The sequence below is a fragment of the Oryzias melastigma genome, linkage group LG22 (assembly GCF_002922805.2).
Source record: "Oryzias melastigma strain HK-1 linkage group LG22, ASM292280v2, whole genome shotgun sequence".
NCBI lineage: Eukaryota > Metazoa > Chordata > Actinopteri > Beloniformes > Adrianichthyidae > Oryzias > Oryzias melastigma.
The window spans coordinates 24,384,266-24,406,958 of NC_050533.1; the positions used below are offsets into that span (position 1 = coordinate 24,384,266).

The window sequence follows — 22,693 nt, forward strand, 5'->3', positions numbered from 1 at the left end:
GCCGGGTTAGGCTCCGGCACCCCCGCGACCCCAAAAGGGAAGAAGCGGTCAAGATGATGGATGGATGGATAACATTTCTTGGAAACCTCTGATTTTTAAAATATTTTTACTTAAATTTATGACATTATGGCACAATACGAGATCGAATTACAACAGAAAAACTAGCTTTATATAGTTTTCCTAATATAAGCTTTACTTTTACACCAACACAGGTGGAAATGCCTGGAAAGAAAGAAAAAGTCCTTCTTCAGATCAAGACCTTTAGCACTTTATTTTTACTTATTTTTAAATATATTGTTTCTTTTTTAGACATTCTGTTAATTGTTTACATATCTTGTTTTTGCAGTCTTTTTGTTCAAGAGAGTTCCTGCTGAATTTAGTTGTACCTGTACAATGACAATAATATTCTATTCTATTCTATTCTATTCTATTCTATTCTATTCTATTCTATTCTATTCTATTCTATTCTATTCTATTTCAACTTTATTTGGAATGAGATGGACCAGGAAGTGGTCGGAAAGTCCTAAAGCAACAATAGAGAGTCTGAAGAGAGGTAAACAGTCATATTTCCCAGAAACAGCTCCAAAACATTTTAGCTCTTGAGAAGATCTGCATGGATGAATGGACCAAAACAGCAGCTAGAGTTTGTTGAAACCAGCTGAAGGAAAATTTTGACATCTGTCATTGACAACCAGGGTTACATTACAAAGTGTTGAGGTGAACTTTAATTATTGACCAAACACTTCTTTTCTGCCTCATTATATAAAAATCCAACAAACTGAGTTCCTGGATTCTTTTGTTTACATTTTGTCTCTCAAAGTTTAAGAGTTTCATTGATTATCCACATTGCAAACATAACTCAGCTTTGTAGGTCTGGCAGCTTGCAGACTTTGTAACTCTTCAAGTTGACACTTCACGGCATCCGTCAGACTTTCCGTATTTACAATCATAAATGTCAAACTTACAATGAACCAATAGGATTGGTCAAAATTGGAGCCTAAAGTGTCACGGGTACATTGAAGGGAGATCACTGCCCCGATCTTAACAGATGTTGAAAAAAAAAGGAGGTAAAGTAAAAAGAGTTTAGTCAAGGCCATCCACTCAACCCTCTATAAATAACACCTTCACAGCAGAGTCGAGCCATACGTCTCTTTTAATAATAATAATCTTTTTCAAACACATTTTTAAATGCATGACCAAATTCAACAATGAATTGTAAATTGTAAAATGCATTTTCATTTGAATGATATCAAAAACCCATGATAATTTAAAATGCAATCTAATTTATATTTTATTTTTCAAAATGTCAGACTTAATTATAATGTTTAATGTTGAATTCTAAATTGCAAAACACATTTTCAAATTGTATGATCAAATTGAAAGTGGAATTGTTGATTGAGATTGAATAGTAGTGAATTATGGGTGAAAAACCTTCCATAATAATCAGTATTTTATCATTTTTATAAATGAGGTGTAATAATGTAGTTGAACGGACAGTTAAAGGGTTAAATAAATTATTTTTAAGCTGTACTAACCTTAAAAAATTACCAAGAACTGTTCAAGCACATTTTGGTGTAAAACCTTTCTCAGCAGTTGGTTAAAATAACTTGAAAATAAGATAAACAGAGACGGCTTAATTTTGCTATTCTTTAATTTAAAAAAAATAACAACATTTTCTCTATTTTTTTTATTTTTTTATGATCGTAATTCCCGTTGTTTTTTTTTTTTTCGTGACAATTCACTGAAAGTGAATTGAACTGCTGCGTATGCCGTCATTTTTAATGGTGGTATGAAATCTGACCATCCGCAGAGTGGGACGCCTGCCCTGCTCAGTGTTTCATCGTTTCAAGGACGCTACAGAACCACATAAAAACATGAGATAATGATGTTTTCTCTGCTAAGTGAGTCAAAGGTCAAAACCCTTTTTGCTTCATGACTGCACTAAAAGTAGAAGCTTGTTTAAAAGACTTCATAAGCAAAGAAATGTTATGGTTCCTTAGGATATGTTTACGCAAAATAATACATTATTAAACTCTTATCAGTTTAACATAATTTAGATATTCAAACAAACATCAGGGGTGAGCAGGTTGTGTTTTTATAAATACTTTGATAATAATGAGGTACACACGTCCAGCTCTGTCTGGAATAATTGTCATGAACTACAAATGTTAACTTTCCAAAACTGATCCATGCTCTAGATATAGAAATCTCTGACAGCATCAGACAAAGAGAAGCAGCTGAAGATCTCAGAAAACACTCATCAAGGAGTCATTTAAAGTCCTCTTATGGCAAAATGTTCCCATTAGTGTCTTAATTATAATTGTGAAGTTTTTAACCAAAATCTCACAATCTAAATGTCTTAAAGAGATATTTTTCATGTTGATCTGAAGCCTCTGTTTCCAAAATCTCCTCTGAGGGGGCGTGGCTTTTGGAGCTGAGCTGAGTAGCCCCACCCCTTATCCCCCCTGTCTGATTATGATAGCTCTGTGTCTCGTTGCATAAATCTTCTCCGCTGCTACATAAAAACTTCCATCAATCTGGGTAATGTCCAGCCGTATGGTTCTGATCCGGATGTCAGCTGGACGAGGAAGTGAAGATCTTCATGGACAGAACTTCCTCCAAAATCCTGATTCTTTCTCCTTCCAGTTCACCAAAGACTCTTTTAGCTAATTCTCCAATGTTTATTGACTGTGATCAATACATTCAATCATTGGTTTCTCAGAGTTCTTGATAAAATAATCAAAGCTAACATCAAAATGCTCTTTCATTGATTTACAATCCTTTCCAACTGCGGTCAAATGAGCCGCCGTTCACATTTCCGTGGTCACATCAAGAAGCTCCGTGGAGTCTGGTGGAGATTTTCCAGCGTTCTCAGTCCTGCTACCGTAAGTATTGGATGAAACTCACACCAAAAATCCAGTGATGCTGATTTGACCACAGAAATGTGAACGGCGGCTCATTTGACTGCAGTCAATGTGAGGATACCATCTTCTCTTCTCCAGAACCTGAACTAGACACTAGGAACAGATGAGGGTTTAGTGCATGTGCAGCAGAGCTGTTGATGGAAAGAAGATCATTCATTCAAACAGAGTCTGTCCAAGACAGTTTGATTGATTTGAAAGGAGAAATACTCTGAAATGCAAAATTGAAACAATTTCTTCTTGGATTTGTTCTGTTTCATAAGAAAAACGCCACACACACATGTTAAAAATTCTAAGAACAGGATTTTCATCAAAGGGAGACTTTAAAGAAATTTGCTAACATGTTTCATTCTGAAAGAGTCACAAAGATTGCTGTACGATTCCAGAGAATCGCGGTGAGATCCATCAATGCACATATGAAGGATACTTCGAATCCTCTTAGGACCGATCCACTACAATGAGTCTAAAAACACAATGAGGCTCATCCAGGTCCTCAAAAAAGCAGATGGACAGAAGTTCAAGTCTAACCCTGGACTCCCACGGAAACCATTACGGTTCTGATGTGACCGCCGTAGTCTTTAAGTAACTTTAAAAGTGCTAGAGGAACCTCCACTGCAGATGATCACGTCTGACCTCTGCGATCCGGCCTCTCAGGCACTCTGTATCCATTTTGTTGGGTTTAAATTTTCACCGGATGCTGGAGCCGGGTTGCAGCAGTATTTGTGAAGTTGGGGGTATTAACGACCTAAATCAGGGGTGTCAAACTCAATCCTACACGGGGCCCAAAATACAAAACAGACTTTAGGTTGCGGGTCAAACAGGACAAACACTTATTGAAAAGTCTAAAAGTAACATCAAAAACAATTTTAAAACTTTAAAACCATAACTTTTTTTTACATAATGATGAATTAGATATATAGCATTACCTACAACAATGCTAGTGTGAATGCTGTAGGCTGAATTTAGCCCCTGAAGATGCTAGTGATGGTAGCTGAAATTGGTAGCTGAAAACCCTGAAGCTGATAACTAAATTAACTGAAGCTGAAAGCCAACTGAAATATTAGCTAAATTCCAAATTAGCCTAAAAAACTTAGGTTAGCCAATACAGCTAGCATGTAGCTAAAAAAATAGCTAACCTTCAAAATAGTCTAAAAAACTGAAAAAAGCCCAAATTAGCCAAAATGGCTAGCTTGTAAATATTAACTAAACCCCAAAACAGCTTAAAAACATTTAAAAAGGCTTAAATTAGCCAAAAAAGCCAGTATGTAGCAGAAATATTAGCTGAACTCCAAAATAGCTTAAAAAACTAATAAGTCTAAATTAGCCCAAACAGCTAGCATGTAGCTTAAATATTAGCTAAAACAGCCTAAAGAAATAGTCCAAAAAGATAGCAGAACTCCAATTTTAAAAACTTTAAAACTGTAACTTTTTAACATATTTATGAATAATAAAATGGCAGGAATATTATTCTAGAATAAATAAACCTAAAAATTAAATAACTTTTAATATTTTACTCTCCATAAAAATATATTTTGTCAAAATTACACAAGTTAGAAATAAGCACAAGATAACATCGGGCCGTTAATAACAATAAAATAAAATAAGATAGAATTACCAGGAGGGCCGGATCCGGCCCCCGGGCCTTGACTTTGACACATGTGACCTAAATCATAATAAATGGTGGTCCTGAATTAGTATTCTTTTGTGTTTTCTTTAAGATTTCAAAACACGCATGACAAGAATAAATGTTATAAAATAATAAATAACAGTGAAAAAAAGTACATCTCATTTTCAAGAAGTTTTGATTCCAGCAGAAAAAGGTTGCTGCATCTGTTTAAGTCCTGGTTTCCGCCATAAGCACAAACACGCTCAGCGCGGCTGCAGACGGCAGCCTAATTACAGCATTTCACAGGTTAATGAGTGCCAGAATCACCGGCAGAGCAGCTGGAGCAAAAGCAACGAATGATAGGCAAACATGAACGCTGTGTTTGGGGGAGGTTCATCTTTGACCCTCGGAATATTCTGTATCCAGCTGACATATGGATGCACAGAAAGAGTGTAATAGAACGCAAACAAGACCGGAAAATCCATCACAGCTGATGGATTTGCAGTGGCTGCTGTGGAATTTGAGGGGATTTTAAACACTCTCAGCTGGAGAGTCTCTGGTTCTGTCCATGATACCAACAGGTTGATGTCCAGCAGTCTTTGTTCTACCTTTTGACCCAAACTGACCCACAGTGATGTATACCAATTAATGTGAACAGGTCATCCTAAAAAAAAGCTATAACTGTTCACCTTTTATCCCAAAATGCTGCAAAAGTAATCTCTACAGCTGTAGTTTTGCAGATAATCAGATTGTTTTCTCCACAAACACTTTCTCTTCAGACTGAAAGAGGCAAAACCAAAACAACAGAAGGACTTCTGTGGAGTGACAGAACTAAGGAGAAGACAAGCATCTGTAAAAGTTCAGGCAGGTTCCTGTGGATCAGCGATCAACCCAATCCCACAGACAGGAACAAAGATGTTCACCCAACACCGATACCTGAATTCGTCCGTGAAAGTGAAAGTGTGAAGGCAGAAGCCTGATCAAGTCAAGGCTTTACAGACAAGCAGCAGAGCAGCGTTCAGGAAATTAAACTGCAACCCTGAGCAAACTCCACTGGCTCAATAATAGAATCGGGACGGTGAAACAAACTGCCTTGCACTTTGGCTGACATTTACCTGCTGAATAATTTCACCAAACTGCCAGAATTAAACCTCCTTCTGACACTGCAGTCAGAAAGATGTGGTTTGTAAACGCTGAAGTTTTCCAGTGTCTAAGAGAACAAAGAGTTTCCTTACTTCAACCCTCGAGTGGATCAGCAGCCAGACTTTCACCCAGCATCAAGAAGTTGCTGTTTTGTCACAGCGTGTGCTCGAGTTTGAGCTTTGAACGGACTGGTGTTCATGGCAGCCGTCCATGGTAAACCCGGGGGGGTCAAAGGACGCTGCAGTGTGAACGCAGCGTTCATTCATTGCTCCTGAGGATGTGGCTTTGAAAAGAAAAGCAGTTCTAAATTTACCGGTCACAAACAGACAAACAATCAAACCCTACTTGTTCTTTTTGACATTTAGACCTCAGCGGAGATGTTCTGGGTCAGAAAAACTGAGGAATATCTGGGATTTAACCCTTCTGCTTTCTGTGGGGTCCAGATGACTCCAACCACATACTGATATGTGATTCCTTCCATCACAAATGTGGACCAAGGTGGACATGATTTTATGTCTGCCATGGAAATTAGTGAAACTCAAAAATCAAAGATAAAAAAAGTTCAGCGCACTGTCTTGTGGAGTCCAGATGACCCAATTTTAATGGAAACAAACCAAGGAGAGCGGAAGGGGTTAAGTCGGACTCCGAGAGCTGGGACAGATCTCGGAGTTCGAGAGCTGTCCCGGAGTCCCCCCCCCCACACACACACACACCTCAGCAGAGCCCTCAGGACAGACATCAAACAGCATCAGCTAAGACAGGAGTGTCAAACTCAGTCACCCAGGGGGGCTAAATTCAAAACACACCTTAGGTCACGGGCCGAACAGGATAAGCATTTATTAAACACTCTAAAACTACATTTTTAAAACTAAAAAAGCTGAAGATACTGAAGATGCTGAAACTGATAGCAAAAAAATGCTGAAGCTGAAAAATGAAAATGCTAAAGTTAAGAACTGAAAACACGGCAGCTCATAGCCACCAAAATATTAGTAGATGCCAAATTAACCTTAAATAAACTACAAAAAATAAATAAATATGTAATCCAAAACAGCTAGCATGAAGCAGAACAAATAGCTACACTCTAAAATAGCCTTAAAAAACTTTAAAAAAAACCCAAAATTAGCCAAAACAGCTAGTATATAGCTGAAATACATGTTAAGCTCCAAAATAGCCTCAAAAACAGAATGCCAATTTTTAAAGATTTTAAGAAAATTAAAAGGCAGGAATATTATTCCAATATAAATCAACTTAAACCTTAAATGACTTACAATATTTTACTCTCCATAAAAATATATTTTGTCAAAAATATACAAGTTAGAAATGAGCACAAGATAACATCGGGTCATTAATAACAATAAAATAAAATGATCTGGAGGGCCGGATCCGGCCCCTGGGCCTTAACTTTGACACATGATCTAAGAAAACATTGTTGTATCTATAAAAGTTTTTTCTTTGTTGTTTGTTTCATCGTTCATTGTTCATGCCAGCTCAAATTACATTTTAAAAAGAAAAATAGGGAGAAAAAAAGGTATGAACAACTTGAATGATTTTTTTGGTAACAGATGAAAGAAAAGAAAATTATTATTTATTATTTTTTTTTTTAATCTGATCTTCTTAAACTGTGCAAAGGATATATTTTTAGTTCACTGTGCTGTGACAGGACAGAAAAGTGGTGTGTTGTTTTATATTTATTTATTTTTTGGTTTAACAATTTGATTGTGAAATAAGATTGTGTATCCTGTTTTTTTTTTTTTTTAATGACTGATGCATTTATTTATTTATGGACACCTTCTTGCTTTAGTGAATAAATTACCTACTTTTAATTTGTGTGAATGCTTTGTAAACATTCATATTATAGTGATTCTCCTGCTCCTTTCCGTATGTTTTTTCAAGTAAAACTCAATCACACTTTCAGCAATGTCAGCAAATTTAACGTTCGAGTCATTCAGGACATTACTGCTGGTAATTTGGGTATTCATAAACTTCATAGTTTTCTGATTCGTTATTTTGAAAGTATTCATCTCGACTTTACTGTAACCTAACTCAGAGGTCTGCAACCTTCAACACTTAAAGAGCCATTTGGGTTGATTTCACTCCAACCAAAACTCAGTTGGAGCCTCAAAGTCTTCATCACCCTTTAGAAAAACAAGTTTCTGATTTATATTTATGTTTTTGCTGATGACAAGATACATTTAAAAGAAGCTACTGCTGTTTTTGGCATAAATAACAAAATAAACATAAGGAGAAAATAGCTTTTTTTTAAAATAGGAAATAGTTAAAAACTGTTGACAGCTTTGTATGACTTTCTTTCAAAATAAAAGACATCTTACACCCTGATTGTGCCAATGCAGCAAATGAAGTAGGAAGTGTAAAGTCATCAATGATAAAAAAAAACTGTTTATTTTACTGTTTCTGGGACATTTCAGCCACAAATTCATAAATATAACCTGCAAAACTAAATCAGAGTTAATGAAGTGACTCCTACATATTTAAACCATGAGGAACACTTTAAATTCTTCTTTTTGTTCAAAAATAGAAAATCTGATTTATAATCCAGTGGATTATAACTTAACGTAGCTTCAATTCTAGTTACTGACAATAAATGGATTTTCTGTGATAAATGAAGCTCAAATAAAGTCAAAATGAGTCAGTATGACGTTGATGAACTACAAAGGATTGAAGGAGAATTACAGCTACAATTGTTAGGATCCTCATTGAATGATTCATTCTGTTCTTTAACTGTTTGTGAAGGAGTTGAATAAAGTTTAAGTTCATTTACTTTTTTTTTAACTCTATTTACTTTCTCCTTATCAGTTACTGTTTAAAAATGTAAAACATTTTTTTTAACCAAAGAGCCATACTGGAGGTGTAAAAGCCCAAACATATTACATTTATCAAATTAAAAAACATTAAATATTAATTTGATCAAATTAAGTTGTTAAGTTGAGTAAACCATCAACCTATATTTTCATTTAATGTAAGTGAAAATAATTTAAATGTAACAAATTAGAGAACTTTTGTCAATTGATCCAATGTTTCACTTTTTACAGTGTAACTTCATGCATTTACTCCCCTGAGATTATTTTTACTTTTTTTTATTTGGAAATAAAACCTTTAATTTTCATTGTGAGCTTGTGTTCCATCCACCTCTCCTGTCTGTTTTCTGCACTTTATTCCTTTAAGCTTCTTTGGTTTTTGCTTTTACAAAACCAATAAAAATGTAGATTAAAAAGGTACTTCTATAGTAATAACAGCAGATTTGGATTTTTCTGCATCTGAAGTTTAAAAATGTGATTAAAAGATCATCTGAATGCCCCATTAACGACAGTTTCTAACTCCTCTAAACGAACCGCTCTCAGTCCTTTAGATTGTCTCATTAATGCAAACAGATTTTTGTATCAATACCTTCAATCAGCTCGTAGTGAACATGTTAACTTGCTTTTTTCTCTCCTAGATTTCCACCATTCACTTTCCCGAGTATTGACCACACAGCTGACAAAAGCTTGCAGCCGTTCGGTGATAAAAGCTCTTAGAAGAAACTTGGGTGTCAGGGCGGTCTGCTCCTACAAATGGGCATTTCTTTCTTGGCTAAGATAATTTCATTCTGACACAGTGTGTGATGGGAGCCCGGCTCACAGAGAAAGACTTTGACAAAACTATTTTCCGTTTTCTTGCTTAACAGATTGACGGCACCTGTGTCTGAAAAAACAGAAAGGCTGAGCCGCAGACAGGGAGAGGAGCTGCCCTCCATGTTTGCAGTGAAAAAGGAGGAGCAGAAACGTGGCTCTGTGGAAGAACGACGCCAGGACAACCTCCTTCTTCATACAATCAGGGAATTGATCTGTTGCTTCGTTAACACGAGTCTGCCTCTCTTTATAGCAAAGGGAGATACAAAACATACATGTGAGATTAGTAACAAACAACAATAAACAACCAAACTTTTATTTTGTTCAAAAAGTAACCAAATAAAAGCAGAAAAGTTATCCTTCAACTGTTAAACCACTCAGCAGTATCATCATTTCACATCACATTAAAATAAAATGCTTCATAATCCAAATAAATTGGCAGCAGAAAATTGTCCAAATGAAAAGTTTGTCTTAGAACTTTGATCCCATTGCGAGTCTAAACGCTGACAAAAACCCTGAGGATAGAAGTACGGCGTGTTTTCAGGCGGCAGACTTTGTTGTGTGGTTTTACTGCAGTTTACCAAAGATTAAAAATGAGGAGAATGAGAAAACCTGTGAGTCTTTTTGGGCCCGCCTCCTCTTAAAAAGAAGTATTGATCCATAAAGGCTCAACAAGTTGATCATCTCAAACAGGTAACTCTCCTAAAAGTGTTAAAATCTAAAAATCACAGATTTTGAACTAATCAAAATAATAACTCTTGGAAAAGGTTCATTTGGGGTCAAACACTCACTTTTTTATTTGGTTTTTAATGTGTTCTTGTGGAATTTTTCTCATGATGAAGGAGATATATTTACCCTTCAACACTAGAGCTCCAATGTTCAAGTTTTTTGATTTACTGTGACTTTTCAAAATGATCATATAATTCCAGTTAATAGTGGAGGAGTAAAGCCGCTCACAGTATGATAGCTCCCGTATTGTTACTGGTTCTGGGTGATATGATATACTATGGAAGCGTTTGTGACTCATAATTCAAAATAAATATCAATATGGAAATGCTTTTTCATTTTGACAATGTAGCTGCACTATTTGTCTCTTTAATAAAATGAAAAAGCAATTCTCCGAACGTTTTTTCCATTTTCGTCATCATCACTTCTCATTCTGGGACATCATTAAAGTGACAAAGCCAATGAAGACGGCTTTTCATTTTCACAATTCGCCGCACAAAAAGTGTCTCATAAATCAGTTTGAGTTAGTAGTTCCAAGGAGCGCACCACGATGACCTCAATAATCATCCTCTGCTTTGGTTTGTGCTGTCGGCAAACTACAACCAAAAACATTCAGAGAATTGCTTTTTTATTTTATTTTAGAGACAAGTAATGCAGGTTCATTATACAAATGAAAAAGCATTTCAGTTTACGCATTTTATTTTTACATTTGATATTTCTAATTGAATTTCCGTATAAATGCACCAAATTACTTTTTGAAAATGAAATGTCAAATGTCCTTTTCTTTATAGTTATAATTAAGTTACAGAATGAGCGGAGTTGAAGAAGAAAATGAAAAAGCCAGTCATAGAGCAGGGATGTCAAACTCAACCGTACAAGGGGCCAAAATCCAAAACACATTTTAGGTCGCGGGCCGAACAGAATAAACATTTATTGAACACTCTAAAACTATATTTTAAAAAGTTTAAAAACTTAAAAACGTTTTAACATAATTATGAACTAACTATCATTACCTGTGATAATGCTAGTGCGAATGCTGAAATTGGCTGCTGAAGATGCTAGTGGTTAAAGTTGAAGATGCTAAAATTGATAGCTAAAAATGCTGAAGCTGGAAGCCATCTAAAATGTTAGCTAAATGCCAACTTAGCCTAAAAATGAAAAACAAAAAATTGGTCAATAATAATGGCTATATTGTTGCTGAAAAATAGCTAAACTTTAAAATATCCTAAAAAACTGAAAAAAACCTAAATTAGCTCAAACAGCTAGCATGTAAATATTAGCCTAGCTCCAAAACAGCCTAAAAAACAAAAAAAAGCCTTAATTAGCCAAAACAGCTAGCGTGTAGCTAAAATATTAGCTAAACTATCCTAAAATATCACAGCAAATGCCAAAATAGTCCAAAAAGCTATCAGAATGTCAATTTTTAAAACAGCAAAACTGTAACCTTTTAACATAATTATGAATAATAAAAAGGCAGGAATGTTATTCCAGAATAAATCAAGTTAGAAATGAGCGTAAGATAACATCGGGCTGTTAATAACAATAAAATAAAATGATCTGGAGGGCCGGATAGAATTACCCAGAGGGCCGGATCCGGCCCCCCGGGCCTTGACTTTGACACATGCTCTAGGCTCTCCTTAAGAGCTGAAAAGGTAGAAGTAGGTCCAACAGGTGGTTTAGAATTCAGCCTCTCTGTGAGAAAAGAGCTGTTTCTTCAGGAGGCTTTTTTCCAGTCTTTTCCTAGACAGGCTGTTTTCATTGGCCTGGAATGGATTGGACCACAGCAACTTTAGCTGGACTGGAAAATAACTAAACCTAAGCTAGGATGAGTTGGACTGCATTCCATCACATGTATTTATTTTGTATTTCCTACTGTGAGTTTGGGCTTCATCTGCAGACTGGAGTGAACGGAACCGGCCCGCCTCTGGAGACAGCAGACGAGGTAAAGTTACAGATATTTTTCTTCAGCACTTCGATTCTTGGAAACTTCCTGAGAGGGCATCCTGCTATTTCGCTTTGACAAAACATACAGTATATCAGCAATGTGAGACAAGTCCATGAATGAAAATTCATCTTCTCCCCTCACAGAACATGTTACGCAGGCCGCGCATTAGGAGCTTGTTTATTTCTGGTGCAGAAAAGAACCATAAATCCTCAGAAGACCTCCAGCCAAGCCATCAGCTTTCCTTTCCCTTCATTCTCTCAGACTCACAAAGCCAACAAGGAGCTGCGGGAGCAGAGAAAGCTGAGCTGAATTGAAGAGGTCGCTGAATTACATGGAAGTGAGATGGGTTGGACAGCGCCTCCGATCAGTAGGAGGCTTCAGCAGAATAGACAGGCTGATTACAGTGTGGAGTAATTTTACCCATCATCTGTCGCGGCTACTACTCCATCTACCTGCCAGACTGGACGGCAGCATCTATGAGCCGCCGTACTCCAGCAAAATGGGCCTCATCCTCTGAAGGTCATTTTAGGTTATCTTCAGCATTTTAAACCGAAGTAAAACGGAATTTATTGAGAAGACTAATTTAGCTCTCAACTGCTGCCTTTTCCCCATCTCACCACATCACTCCCATTAAAACAGACTCACACTAAGTTCAAAATGATGGAGCATGACCAGGAAATAAACTCTCTTTTATGATTTAACGCTTAATTATGATGAAAACAACTAGAATGTCTGTCCCTTCAGAACAAGCTGTTAAAACCAGAAGGAACTGTGACAACTGGTTAGACCAGAGGTCTGCAACCTGAGGCTCTGGAGCCACATGGGGCTCTTTTATCCCTCCATTGTGGCTCTCTGGTTAAAGAAAAATATAGTTTTTTAGTTCAAAAAGTAAGTAAAAAGTAGGCCTGCCAGCATTAACACATTAACGCACATGATTAATTTAAACACGTTAATATTTAAGATTAATTACATGTCAGGAGCGACCGTCTTCCTCTTTGCGTTGGGCGGTTCAGACCTCCACGGCGTGCGTTACTTTCTGAAATTGCACACTTCATTGGACACTTATGTAAGAGATAATATCCTTGTATTTACTGTTTCTTTGTCTCTTACATTGTTCGCTAGTTTGTCATTATGTGTACACACAATGACATCCAAACAGATAAAGTTTGCCTTCCTAAAACACCAGCCAGTTCTCACAAAACGTTACCATGTACTGTAGGATCATACGACATCTTGAGATGAAACGTAGTGTATGGTACTTTGTCTTGAGTCCAGACTCCTCCATTGAGTCCATTGAGTGGTCATACACATAATGCAGACGTGGGTCGTGTAAATAGCCCATTAGGAATTTCCCAATAGATTACGTGGTCGAAAATCAACTCCCGATCATGTGGTTGATGACTCGATCAATATTGGATGTTGTCCCCAGATCAGTATCAGATATTTAATTTATTCTTACTATGACCAGCACTTTATGTTTTATACTACACTAGAATGGACTGGGACATTTTACTAGTGTGAAGCGCTGCAGAATACGGCATCATTTCAGGCAGGGGGAGAACAAAAAGAGTTCAGCCAAGCCAGCGAGATGTTTATAGATTCAGACTTCTGGGTTCAATAACTCTTTTAAAAAGGTTCTAATTGAACAAGTGTCTCTATTGGCTTGTCTTGATAAAAACAACAACTGACAAATGCATTTCAACAGAAAGAAGATCAGGTTTTTGATTCTTTTAAGTAGGGATGTCCCAATCGGGTTTTTTTGGGCCCGATCCGATTCCGAGTCGTTCGATTTTGTGGATTTGCGATACCGAGTCCCGATCCGATACCTTTAAAACATATTTAAAACATGAACAAACTGAATAAACAGATTAGTGTTGTCCCTTATTTATATTTCATTAACCTTCTTTTATCATTAAAAACTTCAATAGAACACTTCTGTGAAGTAGCTTTAATAAACGAGTAAAAATAGAGCAAATATAAACTAGGAAAAAATACAATTTTCTTGTTATATAAGTGATAATTAGTCATGTAAGAAAGTTTAGTGACTTTATCTTTAATATCTTTAGAGCTATTGAAAATTTTTAACCAAATGTGATTCCTGTCCTCATTTAAAATTATTACAAATAAATTATGACTTTGTTTTAGCATGAATTTGATTATTAGTGTTGATATCAGTAGAACCTTTTACGAGTTTTTTGTTTGTTTGCTTTCTTAAGATTATGTGCTTCTTTTTTTAAGTTCTAAAGACATCACATTTTCATTTTTTTACCACAGTATTTAATTTTCTCAACTTTCGTTTCTCTGTCAGAAATAAAACAGGGATATCAAAGAACAACTCAGGTCTTAAGGAGTTAAATCATGGAGTTAGCATTTAGCTTAGCACAGTTAGCAGCTGCTCTGCAGCACAAAGAGCTTCACATTAAACACAAACAAAAACTCTGTCTTTTTCTTGTTGAAATGCCTTTATAGGTTGTTGTTTGTGTTAAGACAAACCAATAGTCACACCTGCTGTCAGTTAAAAGCGTTTTTAAAAGAGTTATTGATCCCGGAAGTGTGAATCTGCGTACATCTAGCTAGCTTGACTGAATTGTTTTTGTTAGCCTTCTGCTTGAGCTGCTGCCGTTTTCTGCTGCGTTTTACGGCAACAACATTTAGTGATCTGTTTATGACGTGCAGACTTCTAGTGAAGTATTTATCCGGAATAATAAGACTGAAATATAAATCGCCGATAATAATAAGAATAAATTTAATATCCCATACTGATCGGGGGGCAACATCCGATATCGATCGAGTAATCAACTACATGATTAGGCCCGAATTTCAATCATGTTATTGGATTGGGACATCTCTACTTTGAAGTATAATTCTTGGACTGTGGGTGGAAACCAGAGAAAACCCACTCATGCACGAGGAGAATGCATAACCAAGATCCAAGGCCTTCTTGCTGTGAGCCGAGAGTGCTAACCACTACACCACCGTGAAGCACTAGGTGAGTGATGATTGTGTAAAAACCATAACAATTTTCCTTCCCGTTGCCACAAAGTCAGCAATGCCGTGCTAGCTGTTCCTCGTTTACGAGTTGCAGTGCATGTGCCAGGCAGTGCAAATTGGCAACATATGCTCAGCCATATTAAATGGATTAAATAAATCTGCAGCCTTTTATGCCAGCTCACAGAAAAACAAGTCTTAAGCACAAGACTAAACTTTGCCATCACACCCAAAAAATCCACACAAAGAATATGTTCCAGCAACAGAACTGGCATGTCTCACAATTTATGATCAGGGAAGGAAAGCTGAGCTACGTAATACAGGCAAAGGCATCCTAAAAAAATCAACAAAACTCCCAACATAAACATCAGCAATGAGGAGAGGAAAGCAATTAACTCCAAAAAGACATATCCATTACAGTTCTACAAGCACCTATGGACAGATCCAGTCATCAAAGACACAAAAACACATGACAGAAAATGGAAACATTTTAACGGACACCTGTAAAACTTAGCAAAAAGACTCCACAGAAAAAAAAAGTCAAAGACCAGGCAACCATGTTAAAACCATCACAAGAAAACCATTAGATAACAGAAGAAACATCTGAAGATACCCAAAACCCCCAAAGAATGATGAACCCGAAATCAATAAAAATACGATCCCAGTTGAAGACAGTGTTTGATTGGTCACATACAATTTATCAAGGCTGTGGCACACATAATAAAATCAATCTTTGGACAAACATCCCCCAGTGCAAAACCCGTAATAGTAGAAAATGGAATCCTGGAAGACACGCTACCTCTAAAATCCTGGGGACTATGCTGTCTGGGGAATCCACCTCTGGCAGTCTCCAACGGCAGACAGATACTGGGTAACAAGCCAGACTCAGAGTAGTTCTAAGCCACACAGATTCAGCTGTACTCTGAGAGTCTGTTGGGAACGTCTGGCTAAGCCAACTGACACACGGGCTTTCAACTCCCCCAAGCAGAAGAGCTTTAACCTGATACTGAGGGAGGATGGAGACACCGAGTCCAACTGGACCTTATGTTCCACCTCCACTGTTAATGCAGCTGTTTGAAGCTGCGGCCATAAGGTCTCGGGTCCAAGTCTGAGCAGCGATCCTCAAACCCAGTCGGGGCCACTGGAATTAAGGAATGCCATCAAGCTGAAGGAGGAGTCTTATCAAATCTTGCAGGCTTGTGGGACTCCCAAAGGAGCTAACAGGTGTTGGCAAACCAAGTGTCATGCAGCACAAGCAGTTGTAGAGGCAAAAACTCGGATCTAGAAAGAGTTTGAGGAGGCAATGGAGACTATCTGACTATTGGTTGACCTCAATAAAATCCTGGCAAACTATCTGATACCTCGGGAGGAGAAAGCAGTCCTCTGCCAACACTGTTAACAGTGTGGGTGGTGAAATGTTAACCTTGATTGAGGACATTATTGAAAGGAACATTTTGAGACTCTTTTTTCAAAGAAAGGAACCAGTAGGTGTGCTCCAACTACAGTAAAGGTCTACTCCAGAGTCCCATGAGAAGAGAATTTGGCTGATAATCAAATTTCTGATACAAGAGGAACAATGGGGTTTACGTTATTTCATCATGAAATGCCTTTTGTTACCTAGATTGCCTTGTTGCCTAGATTTTGCCTTCGGGACTGCAGGATTTCATCTCTGCGGTTTCACATGACAGTGTTCTTTTGGCTTCCTTGAACTAGAACCTGTAATCTGTACTGGGGTGCTTCAGGATCAAGTGTGAGCCAGCTGGAATAAAAATCTGCATCTTCAAGTTGGAGGCAATGGTTCTCAACTAGGAAAAGGTGGTATGTCTTCTCCAGATGAAGAGCTCCAGTCCCAAGAGAGGGGTTTAAGTATCTGAGGGTCTGGTTCACAAAAGAAGGAATGATGGAGCAGGAGATTGACATTCGGAAAAGTGCAGCAGGTGCAGTATTGCAGCCACAAACCACATGGAGAGATGTGTGGCCCTCCAAAGAAATATCAAACCGTTTTTGACCCACTGCCAAACCGGTCATGTTAGACAATGTTGCAGGCAAGAGAACGTTCTCTACAGCATCTCCAGACTTGATCACATCTGTCACAAGTGCTCAGTCCCAGCAAACATATCAGTGTGGGCCCTGTATGGTTCACCTTTGGGCTGAATTGGTGGGCCCCAGGTGGTAAATGGCGTATACTTGTATACCGCTCTTCCATCTTCCTTGAAGGCCCAAAGCGCTTTACAGTCACACACACATTCACACACTAGTGGTGGTTCCGCTACCGAGCCACCTTTCACCAGAGGTAATGTGGGGTTCAGTGTCTTGCCCAAAGACAATTCGTCAAATGAGCAGACAAGGCGGCAATAGAATCCGCAATCTTCGGATCAGGAGTCGACCGCCCTACCACTGCACCATGGCCGCCCTAGTAGTCTTGCTAGCTGGGCAGCGGAGCTCACTAACTTGCTACGCTGTCCACCAGGTGGCTGGTTAGCGTAGGGACCCAGACCAGAGTCCCCACCTAAGCCAGTGTGGGCAAACACAGATGGGGCCACCATGGAACCCGCGGACAAACCCACCTGGGGCCCACCAACTCAGCCCAAAGTAAGCCATATGGGCCCACACTGAAATCTTCGCTGGGGTGTGAACCAGCTTTCATCTGAGATAGAACCCAAAGTGCAAGTGGCAAATTTTCCAAGTTTGGTGTTCTCTAGCAAATGCCAAAAGTCTTGCACAGTATTGGGCTATAACAGAGGTCTGCAACCTGCAGCTCCAGAGCCACATGTGGCTCTTATATCTCTCCATGGTGGCTCTCTGGCTGAAATATAATAAGTTTTTAATTTTTTTTTTAATTTTTGTAATATAGTTTACTAAGGAATTGTAGGCTATTTTGGAGCTAAGCTAGTAATTAAGCAACAGGTTAGCGTTTTCTTTTTTGCCTAATTTGGCCTCTACCGAGTTTTTTATGCTAATTTGGAGTTTAGCTAAAAATTTAGCAATAAGCTGAAGTTTTTGAGTAATTTGTCATCTACTGAGATTTTTTAGATCATTTAAACTCATTTTCTAGGCTTTGATCGGTAGAAAACAAGTCCAAATGGCTCTTTTCCTGTTTCTCCCTGCACAAATGAGGAGGTAGTGGTCCTGTTGCAGAGTTATGGCCCTCTTACAACCTTCTCCATATCTCCTGATGTACTGGTGTGTCTCCTGGTAGTGCCTCCATGGTTTGGACACCACACTGACAGACACAGCTAACCTTCTAGCCACAGCTCGCTCTGATGAGCCATCCAGAATGAGTTTCACCACCTGAGCCGTCTCACACCGCCGGAGTGACAACACCGTCTGCATTCAAAAGTCACCAAAACATCAAACATAAGAACAGAGAAGCTGTATGTGGGGACCACTTGCAGAAGCACTTCTTTATTTAAGCTTACTTGCTGCTCTATTCCATTTGCATAAAATGTACATACCTACAGCCCCTCTAATATACTCATTCCATTAGTCTTTGTGTTCTTTTCCTTTGCTGCTTCCAGCTCAGTTTGTCAACATTCATAATTTTATTTCTGTTACACTCATCATGATTGCAATAATATTCATTCTTATTGAGAGCTCTTCTGAGAAATTATGATAGTTAAAAAAATAATAATTTGACTGGAAAATCTAAAACGTATAGAAGTGTTTATTTAGTCAAATAGTGTCAAATTGCATTTGAATTGTTCTGTACTTGTAAAATAAAAACATTCATTGTTTTTCCACAGTGCTCCTCACTCTGGACACAGAAGCTCCCAGAGAGAATAGAGCTGTTTCTATACCCTTTAGTTTACTGTAAACCAGGCCAGAACAAAAACATGTAGCATCATCGCAACATCAGCCTGTGTAACTGGATTTATGATTGCTTAAACTGTGATAAATGGTTACCTTACATGTTTACACATATGCTGAATGAATCTCATGAAGTATACAGCAAATCAAATAAAGCCCTTCACGCATTTTACCAATCAGATGTATCCCTTCACATCTTTGATTAATTAAATGCAGTCCATTTATGTTAGATGTGGGTCTTTCAGAAAATAATTTAAGTTATAATTATTTTTATTTTAATAAAACTCTGCAGTTAACCCGACCCTTACATTGATGTGTGACCCCTCCAATGACAAAAGTGGACAGGATTTTATGTCTGCCACAGACACCATTAAAGATAAAAAATCCTTGAAAAAAAAAGTTCAGCTGCCGTTTTGTGGGGTCCAGATGACCCCACCTTTAATGTAAACGTGCCTAGGATAGCACAAGAGTTCAATTTAAATTATATATTTATTTTTTTCTGTTTTGCTATTTGTTCATATACCACAAGTCATCAATATCATACGTTGGAAGTTTTCCTCTGAGCCCTACTTTCAACCTTAAAACACTAAACCTGTTTGTGAATCTAAAGGTTAAAATAAGGAAACTGAACCAGATGTCCTTCACTCAGGCACCAAGGTTCTGGGGTAAGATACTGTAGCTGTCAAAAAGACACATATGCATAAAGACAAGGTTGTGCAAAAATTAATACTTTGTGCACAACTTTGCAAAAAAATATCAATACAGCATTTAGTTTTACGTTTAACATGTCTGTTTTGAAAATGCCTTTTCCTGGTCTGGAATAGGAAAATTATCTCGTTAACCTACTGTCAAAAATACTTCATGAGGTCCCGAAACATTGATATAACAAAGTATGTATGCATATTGGGACACGTTTATTAAACTAAAAAAGAATAGAACTTATTAGAATTTTATTAATCTCATAGCAGGAAATTATCTTGTTACCACAGCTCTGTTAAAAAAACGGATGATAATAACAGCGATCTGAGGCCACATTTCATTGTTTTCATATGACAACAGCTGATTGTGTAAACAATCCACCTGTGGATCTCTTCAGACCCAGAAATGGTGGAAAATAGATCAAAAAAGAGCTAGAGACATGACACTTGTGTGTGAAAATATCCATGATTGTCAAAAAACAGATGATGATAAGAGAATGATGAAAAAACAAGTAAGCTAACTCAAAGTAAAGTGAGCTAACCGGTAACTAACAGTTAAAAAAAACACACAAAGAACGTCAGCAGGATCAGAATAATAAACTTTATTTCTTTTTCTTATTTTTGCTGTCCTATAACAGAGGTTTCTTTGTTTTAGCTTTGTCTACACACACCTAAATGTGGTGCAACTGTTTTATTTATTTATTATTATTATTATTTATATATTTGTTTCATTATTTATTTATTTATCATTTTTGACAGTAATTTAACAGGAGAAATGCTGTAATGTCATATCAAAGAAAATTCATATTGAAAACAGACATGTCAAACATAAAAACAAATGTTATGCAGAAAGAATTCATCTTCCAATAACTTTGACTTCACGCAGGTGTTTCTTTTTATGCATCTCTCACCGCATATGGGGGACGTTGACATTTTAAACTAACACAACAACATAGCAGTCTCATAAGATCATATTTAAATTAGATATTTATTTATTGTGTCTGATGATGGTAGACATGATCACAAAGAAGTAACGTTCTGCTTTCTACAGTCCAGCACTTAGCAGCTCAGCTGACAATCCCACAGCAGAAGGAGCTGCTTATTTCAGCATTATGGGCCAATTTACAAATCATGATTATGAATCAAAATGTCACATCAAACAATGCAGCAAAACTCTCAGTTTAAGTGGTTCAACGTGTGTATTCACAGGTGAGATGAATCCCGTTCTGAGGCATTTTAAAACTGTACGGGGTCAATTCAGGATCAGCTTAAAGCGAACAAAAATTAAATTAAAAAAATAGATATGTTATCGTGTTTAACACTCTATGTCAATCATGTCTGGAGCTATGGGCTCAAAGCTCTACAGGCCTAACTCCACAAAACAAGAATTTGGAATGTACACGGTTAATTGAAGACTGAAAGCAAAGAGGTAAAGAGTCAAAAAAAAAAAGTAATACAAAACATAATATCATTTTTCATTCAGTAACAATTTAAGTCTATAGTTCGTTAATTTGAAAAACTTTTTTTTATTTATTATTTTTTTTAATATACAATTTTAGTTTTCAAAAGCTCAATGATTCCAATAAGTTTAGAATGTGTACTCATAATTTTTAAATTGTCCCTTTTTTATTTACAATCTGGTTATCCGTTCATTGTGACTGGATTTAACTCCACACATCTGTCTGATCCAGTATTTGCTCATCTAAACACTAAAAGAAGACGTGGTGTGGGGGTGAGGGTGGGGTAGGTGGAGAGGTGACGTAAGGACAACCCCCCAAATTGATTTTATTTCACAAATTCTCAATTCAGTTTGATTTCTTCATCCACAATATTCAAATAATTATTGATTTTGTTGACAAGTTATTGCTCTAAATACAATTGAGTTTATTTGTGAAAAACAGTGATTTTATGCACAGAAAAGAAATGAAGAATGTAATGTGAAATTTAAGAATTAAAATCAAAATGTATACCAATTACTAGCACAGACCTAATAAGAAAAAAAACTGCTTTAAAAGATAAATTCATGATTTAATGATTCAATTTTGCATATAACTGACAACAGGTTTCATCTAAAAAATAACTATATGCACAAAACAATTGTAAAAAAATAACTAGAAAAGTTGGATTACCTGCCATAATGCTACTATGAATGCTTTTAACTGAAAGTAGTCGCTGAAGATGCTGAAGCTTTTTGCTGAAATTGCAAAAGCTATTTGCAAAATTTTTAATTTGCTAACAGACTGGAAATTTAATTCAAAGACTAAGAAAGAGCGCTGAAGTTGACCCAAATTACTGACAAATTTGTAGTAAAATTGCTTAAAAATCCTGAATACATGCAAGTTTTGAAAAAAAATTAGTGTGATGCTTAAATATGAGCTAAACTCAATTAACAAAAAAATAAAAAATTAAAAAAAACCTAGCATGTTGCTGAAATATTTGGTAAACTCCATTTTTTTAAAAAGTTCTATAAAAGATGAAAACAAAGCCCATGAATATATTTAAATGTTTGTTGCTAATCTACTTTAAAAAATATATAATTTTAGGACTTTCTCATTCATTTTCTATGGAGCATATTTTGCTCAATCTTTAAAAAACTATAAAGTTTATAAATATCACAAGTTCAAGTAATAATGTCCTGAACGAGCTGAACGTTTTGATGCCAAGATTGTTGAAATCTGTAAAAGTGTGTTTGAGTTTTACGTGCCGAAAAACGTACAGAAAGGAGCAGGACAATCTCTATTGTGTGAATGCTTAGTAAGCAATCACAAAGTTATACAGAAATGATCAGTAAAGTAAACTCCATCAGGTTAGAAGACAAGAGCGATTCATCTCTGAGTGAAGTGGAGGAGAATCGTCTTCACTGCTGGACAAAGGAAAAGGCTTCTTGTCATCAGCAGAGGCTCTGCCCACCCACTCACTGAATCCCACTGATGTTTTTCTGTTTGCACTTATTCTTCTTGCTTTATTTATTTATTTTTTGTTTACCAGTGACTACACCAGTCATCTTCTTGAGACTGAAAACTTCTGCTGTAGGTGTGCAGATTCACAAACTGCCATCATATCAAGGTGCTTTCACACCGAACGCCATTCATGCGACAAATTGGCGTGCTCCGCCCCTCTTTTGCAGCGCGGCGAATTTGCTGCTCCCTACCTGTCAAAAAATGTGTAAATAAAAGGCAAAAGTGTCCAATGCAATATCTGCAAGGCAGAACTGGTGTTCCACATCAGCATGA

General features: G+C 37.0%; 1 protein-coding gene across 4 annotated transcripts in view; it reads right to left on the reverse strand.

Annotated features, from left to right (window-relative positions):
- LOC112142788 (estrogen receptor beta) overlaps positions 1-22,693 on the reverse strand; it is a 60,838-nt gene that overhangs the window by 35,043 nt on the left and 3,102 nt on the right. Inside the window, exon 1 of one of the 4 annotated variants that reach the window (XM_024266365.2) lies at positions 5,763-5,889. The exons of 1 other annotated variant lie outside the window; for it this stretch is intronic. The gene's annotated coding sequence lies outside the window, so the exon portion shown is untranslated. Of the gene's footprint in view, positions 1-4,536; positions 4,559-5,642; positions 5,890-22,693 lie in introns of those variants that run through there. 2 more of the 4 variants (XM_024266378.2, XM_036209907.1) reach the window with 2 other exon arrangements.